Raw genomic sequence first — 6,844 nt, 5'->3', positions numbered from 1 at the left:
AGTGAGAGGCTCCCTAGGCTCTGTGGTCATTTCTGCATTGTGTTGGCCACACCACCTCCTTGCCCTTCCCTATATAATCCCTCTCCCCTGTCCTAAACCTTCATTCTCTGCCCATCTCCATCTCCAGCAGGCCAGTAAGCTGGCCTTTCTCCTGAGTAACCTCTTTCAGAAGAAGTCCAACACAGGCTGTTTTAATTCAAATGGGTGGTGGACAGGACTCGTGGAGAGTGAAAACTTTAGAAGAAATTCTACAAGAAAAAAGAAGGAGAAAACAGGAGGAGAAATTGGAGATGGAATGCTTAAAATGTTCTGATGACAGGGATTCCAAGCAGGACTCGGCTGAACAAGGGGAGCAGAGAGATCCCCAAACGGAGATCACAACCAGGAACTCGCCCTACAGAAGAGAGGACTCGATGGAAGACAGGGGAGAGGAAGAGGAGTCTCTGGCCATCCATCCCTCACAGCAGATGTCTCGGCGAGCAAAGGCCCATCGCAGCGAAGAGAAGAGAAAAGAGAAGCACAGACATGGCAGCCACTCAGCGGAATGGGGGAAGCATGCTCGAGTGAAAGGAGAAAGCAAGCACGGACATCGGAAGCGACACCGAGAAGAACAGGAGCAAGACCACCGTGAATGGGAAAGACAGAAAAGGAGAAAACTGGTAAGAGAACGTCCCGGGAGGGAGGGGGACCACCTGGAGCAGGTCAAAGGGAAGCCAGGATGGGAGCGCAGGAGGAGCAAGCACCAGAAGGAGACGCGGGACCAGAAGGGACAGGGATGGCGCCAGGAGCCTGAGGCCCGCAGGGAGGGCTTGGCACACCACTGGAGGACCAGGGAGGCCTACAGTGACAAGGGCAGGGCCACTCCCTGGAGTCGCAGCCTGGTGTGGCCGCCCAGGGAGAGCTTTGCACTGGGAGCCAGACCGAAGCCAGTCAAAGGAGAGAAAACTGAGGCAAGAGATCTGCTGTCTAACCTACAGGACAGTGTCAGTGACAGGGAGAGGAAAAGCAGCTCTGCCAAGTCCTCAGTGGAATCAGGCTCGGGCTCGGAAGATCCACGGAGCCACTGGGAGGAGGCCTCAGAGCAGTCTGCAGACCTAGGAAATGAGGAGGAAATGAGTGAGGGTGAAGAGCCAGGCCACGAAGACCACATCTTGGCTGTTCCACAGTCGCGATCTGACGGAGATTCCGGGGACAGTGAAGAGGAGGAGGAAGAAGTGGGCGAGGGGACCCCGCAGAGCAGCATGTCCACCGCAGGGGACCACCCTCCTGACTCCCCAGCCCTGTGGCCCACCGAGCCCAAGCAGGAGCTGCCCAAATACCTGCCGGCGCTGCAGGGCTGCCGCAGCGTGGAGGAGTTCCAGTGCCTGAACAGGATTCAGGAAGGCACCTACGGGGTCGTGTACAGAGCCAGGGAAAAGAAGACAGACGCCATTGTGGCTCTGAAACGGTGGAAAGTGGAGGGGAGAGAAGGGTTCCCAATCACATCCCTGAGAGAAATCAACACCCTCCTCAAGGCCCAGCACCCCAACATTGTCACCATCCAGGAGGTCGTGGTGGGCAGCCACATGGACCAGATCTACATAGTGATGAACTACGTGGAGCATGACCTCAAGAGCCTCATGCAGACCATGCAGCAGCCCTTTCTGCCAGGGGAAGTGAAGACACTGATGCTTCAGCTGCTGCAGGGGGTGAATCACCTGCATGACAACTGGATTCTGCACCGGGACCTCAAGACCTCCAACCTGCTGCTGAGCCATGAAGGCATCCTCAAGATCGCTGACTTTGGGATGGCTCGAGAGTACGGGATGCCCCTGAAGGCCTACACCCCCGTGGTGGTGACCCTCTGGTACCGAGCCCCCGAGTTGCTGCTTGGCGCCAAGGAGTACTCCACACCCGTGGACATGTGGTCGGTGGGCTGCATCTTTGCAGAGCTGCTGACACATAAGCCCCTGTTCCCCGGGAAGTCAGAGATGGATCAGATCCACAAGATATTCAAGGATCTGGGGACTCCAAGTGAGCAAATCTGGCCTGGCTACAATGAGCTCCCAGCAGTCAAGAAGATGACCTTCAGCCAACAACCCTACAACCACCTCCGGAAGCGCTTCGGGACTCTGCTCTCAGACCAAGGCTTTGATCTCATGAACAGGTTCCTGACCTATTTCCCTGGGAGGCGGATGACCGCAGAAGATGGCCTCCAGCACGAGTATTTCCGTGAGAACCCCCTCCCTGTCCACCCTTCCATGTTCCCCACCTGGCCTGCCAAGAGTGAGCAGCAGCAGCAGCAGAGGGTGAAGTGTGGCACCAGCCCCCAGCCCCCCAGCGGTGGTCTATGCTTCAACCAGCTGGGTGAGAAGGAGGAGGTGATGGAGACAGGCTTCCACCTCACCACCACCAACCAGGGGGCCTCAGCCATGGGTCCAGGCTTCAGCCTCAAGTTCTGAAGTATAGCCACCCCGCCTCACCCAGTGCTGCTCTTCCATCCAGAGCCTCCCTCAGCCAGGACACCTGACTGGAAACACTGCCGCTAAACCTCTCCACTTGTTTTGTATTTTGATTTGTGAATTTGTATAATTAAATGACTATTTCCTTTTGGAAGAATAAAAATAAACTCTTTCCTGCCTGAAACAAGTAGTGGTCTCTTGTTTGAGAATCTTATACAAGGGAACCCAACTATCTGTTGTGATAATCCCCACTAAAAATTGAAGGTATCTGAGTTACTAATCACTGGCAGAAATTTCCTTCTATTTTCTGGCCTCAGTCCCTCCTGCTGCAGGAAAGTTACTGTCTCCCCTGACACAGTAAAGAAAGGATATCCATGAAAACAAAATGTGAGATCAATACAGAACAAAATTATTGATCAAGGGGAAAACCTCTTGGTAAAGAAAAACCCCAGGCTAAGGCTGATCAGCTGTCAGCGATAGCCCCTTTACATCCTTGCTACAAAGTAAAAGAACTTCTCTCCGTCTCTCAAGCTTCCAAGCCTGGCAGCTTTGCACTTGACTACAAACTCTGCTGAAGGCCAATGACAAGCTTGAGGCTTGGCATCGGCTGTACTGACTTGCTGTATTAGTCCGGAGCTTATAATAACAATAATTTCTGTTCAATAGACTTTCCCCACCCAAGATTGTATTTTGATTTATGTAATCCAAGGATATTGTTAGTTTTTTTGTAATCAAGTGTCAATAAATTGATAGTATGGATCATGCAGACCAAGTGAAGATTATGTGTTGCCTATGTTCTTGTGACTCAAAGGCTATGCTTTGCTCTGTAACCTTGCTTGCTTGATGCTTTGGCAAACATCACCTAGGTGAAACCCCTTCCTATAAAATTCTCCCATGAAAAGCAAATGGGGCTGTTCTCTGAAACTCAGAGCTGGAGACCGATGCCATATGGCTGGTGAGTGCTGTGGACACTTTTCACAGATTGGGGGGATGAGTCCCACCAGTCCCAGGAAGCTGGGATATTTCATCAGGCCCATAGGTATAGGTTTCTGTCTATATAGTGAGGAAACTTAGGAGAAGGTTGGGGGACTAGCAATTATCCACCTTCCAGCAAAAATGCAGGATTACATTGTCAGATTTAATCCCTTCCCCAGCCCATTCCTTTAGTCAAGCTCCTTTGCCACGTTGGAACCGATGAAGGCACAAGTTTCCCATTTTAAAGTGGAAGTGAAGTGCTCATTCTATACTAAACTTTCAACAGAGGCACAGCGTGAAATCTCCCTAGACTGTCATCACCAATCCCCAGACTCTCAAGGGCTCTTTGCTTCCACCAAACATTTGGGTGTCCTCAGCACACTCCCAGAAGGGCACATTGGCATTGTCTCAGGTTGCTTAGCTAACTATCTGCCCTAACTGATAGATTTCCATCTTTTTTGGGGGGAGGGGTTGGGAGGGATTTGGGGCCTGAACTTGGGGCCTGGACGCTGTCCCTCTGCTCTTCCTCTGCTCTTCAGCTTAAGTGTAGCATTCTATCACTTGAGCCACAGCACCACTTCTCGTTTTTCTGCTTATGTGGTGATGAGGAATCAAACCCAGGGCTTCATGCATGCAAGGCAAACACTCTACTACTGAGCCACATTCTCAGCCCTAGATTTCCTAATTTTAGTCCTAACTCTAGGTTCAACTGCCCTGTCACCTGCAGGTATTCATACTCAGTGTCCCAGTGGTGACAGACCAAGTTCTCAGGACCAAATTGGTGCCTTTCCCATGGAGCTCTGATTGGAATTCCCGTAGCTTTTCCTACCTGAAGTAGCTGAGCACAGACATCACACTTAGGATTATTGCCTACTTTACCTTCTTGTTACTGTCATTGCTGTACCAAGCCTTAAACCTATTTATTTCCCCAGGCTCCATTGCTGTTTATTTACACCAAAAGGCTTCTGAACATATACTTAGCCCTACTCAACCCACACACACTTCATCTATTCTTCTCCAGTAACCTTCCAGAAGCATAATGTTCCACTCATCGTAATGACTATGTATTTCCCCACAGAACTCTAAACTCCTAACGGGATGGTAGGGCTGAAGAAAAATACAAAATAATCTAGGCATAAAGCAGAAAAAGGATTCTTGGAATGCAAATACCTGAAAAATACACTTCAGGCTAGCTTCTGATCTTACTTGTCACAGTCTCTCCATATAGTTTGTTCCTCAGGGAACAAGCAGACAGTTCTGCTATGTTCTAGTTGCCGACCAAACAGGAAACCACTGCCACAATTTCTTTCACACCAGCTATCTAGTGCCAGATACTACAATTATTCTGTAAGAAAACACCATCCCCACAACTATTCAACAGATAATAGCCTCAAGGGTATTTGGACCCGAAGAATCAATTATATCTAGCATAAGAAAAACAGGAATTTTCTTTGATATCTTGCAAATATTTAAACATATCTAACATGATTCTGCAGATTTCTTCCATTGCACTCTTCCAAAAAGACAGCACAATACAACATCATCTGAGACAGCTAGGCTCACAAAGAAGCTAATGCAGCTTTGACATCTGCTTCGCCTCGAATGGCATTAACCTCAGAAGCAGGAATAGGAGACTTACAAAGCAAGGGCAGCCTTGTTTGCTCTGCCTCTTAAGTATCTTAGGCTGTGGTGCTAGCCTTGAAGGGGAAATAAAGAAATATGGCTACCATCTTCAGTTAATGATCTGAAACAAGCAGTTCTTATATACTGGCTTGCTCATTTAAGTGTGGGTGCTGTGCACACTGGCAATAGTAATGTTAATGCACACTTGTGGCTGCCTGGACAGTCCCAGGGAGTCCCAAGAAAGGGAACATGTGCTTAGTTCCAATCCCTTCCTTGGGGGACAAAATGTTCCCTTAATACCTTCAGGCTACAAGACCTGAAAGTTGAAGACACAAGGCACCATGAAAAAAAGACAAGTTGTCCAAAACTGAAGAACCAACCCTCAAGAAACCTCCCAGTAGTTCTTTGTTTGCCTGCTGACATGGGCACACTGGTGGGCAGCCGATGCATGAGGTCTGGGCTCAAGACTTTCAGGGCCTCAATAGGGAGCACTGCTTTGTGAGCTGGAATATAGCAGGGGTTAAAATAGACAACTCTAACTGCACTTATTCAGTCCCATGGACTAGTTATCATAACTACTTCTTACCAGATCTCTGAAAGGTGAACCAAGACCAGGTTCAAGAGGGGACCTATAGCTAGTCATCACCCATGATTTACTACTAGAAGCTTCCTTTTCATTTCCATCCTTGAAAAATTCCCTTCTAGGAACTGCTCAGGAACAGTCTCTCACTTAAAATTAGAAATAGGCAAGCATGTTTTCATAAATCAGTCCTCGTTACTCAAACCAGTATGAACATAGTCACATAGCTAGCTCCACTACAGACAGAGGAGCATCTCCCAGGGGGTGCCTATCCTACTAATGTGCTTTACAACTCCACTTCAAAGTCAAATAAACTAGCTAGAAGTTTCAAGATGGCTGATTGATGTCTGATAATATTTAAGACTGGAATAGTTGGCAAACTATTTAAGATACTGGCAAAACATTTAAGATGTGAGTAGAAGACAAACTCCAAGGAGAGTAAGCATTGTGTGTGTGTTTGGCATTATTCTTGCTAATCTACTGTCATCAACACCTCCAGTTTTATTGTAAATGCAAAAGATGACATGTAAGTACTTCATGTCCTGGCCTACTGCTTAGCATGTGGCATATCACCATGGGAGAAGAGCTAGAATTCAGTCTAGCTTGTGACCAAAGTGAGAATACTTGAGGGTCCAGGACCAGCATCTTCCTGGGGCTCCAAAGAACCATTTATGTACATCTCTTCCCCTAGGATCGTCATCTTACTGGCATTGCAGTAGCTATGGTTTTACTTTTTCTAATTTAATATCTGACATCATTCTTTGTGAACAGGCCTCAGAGTTGCAACCACTCTTATTAAAGACTACTAAATATACTCCGATGACCATGACCAAGACAAGCTAAGACCGACTCACTGTATAAGTTCCTCTGTTAGCATTCAAGTGTCCCTTGACTGTCAAGTCACTTAAGCAGCTGCAGGTATGGTCATTGTTGCAGAATTCCTGCCTCCAGACATCTGCTGTGTGCTTAGCTGACCAAGGTGAACACAGTGTTCCATAGGCTGCATCATTACATAAAAACGACTCACTTTGAACCTGAGTCATGGGTCGAGAACGTATGAGCCTCAAATTTGTTTTGCCATTTATACTGGCTTTTAAATTCATTGTATTCAGTTGAGATATATTGCATGCTTTCCAATTTGCAGAATCTAGACCTAAAAATACCTACATATGTATATATGTAAATACACACATACATAGGTCATTTCTGAAAATTAGACAAGCTT

At 47.6% G+C, this 6,844-nt stretch overlaps 1 pseudogene; it reads left to right on the top strand.

The window, feature by feature from the left end:
* The first annotated feature begins 200 nt into the window (after window positions 1–200).
* On the top strand, window positions 201–2,441 carry LOC138825753 (cyclin-dependent kinase 11B pseudogene; annotated as a pseudogene).
* The last annotated feature ends 4,403 nt before the right edge of the window (window positions 2,442–6,844 follow it).

Source organism: Dipodomys merriami, unplaced genomic scaffold (assembly GCF_024711535.1).
Source record: "Dipodomys merriami isolate MVZ:Mamm:240054 unplaced genomic scaffold, mDipMer1.0.p SCAF_14, whole genome shotgun sequence".
NCBI classification, from domain to species: domain Eukaryota; kingdom Metazoa; phylum Chordata; class Mammalia; order Rodentia; family Heteromyidae; genus Dipodomys; species Dipodomys merriami.
The sequence above is the reverse complement of the archived record's forward strand: the minus strand, read 5'-3'. Positions and strand labels throughout refer to the sequence as shown.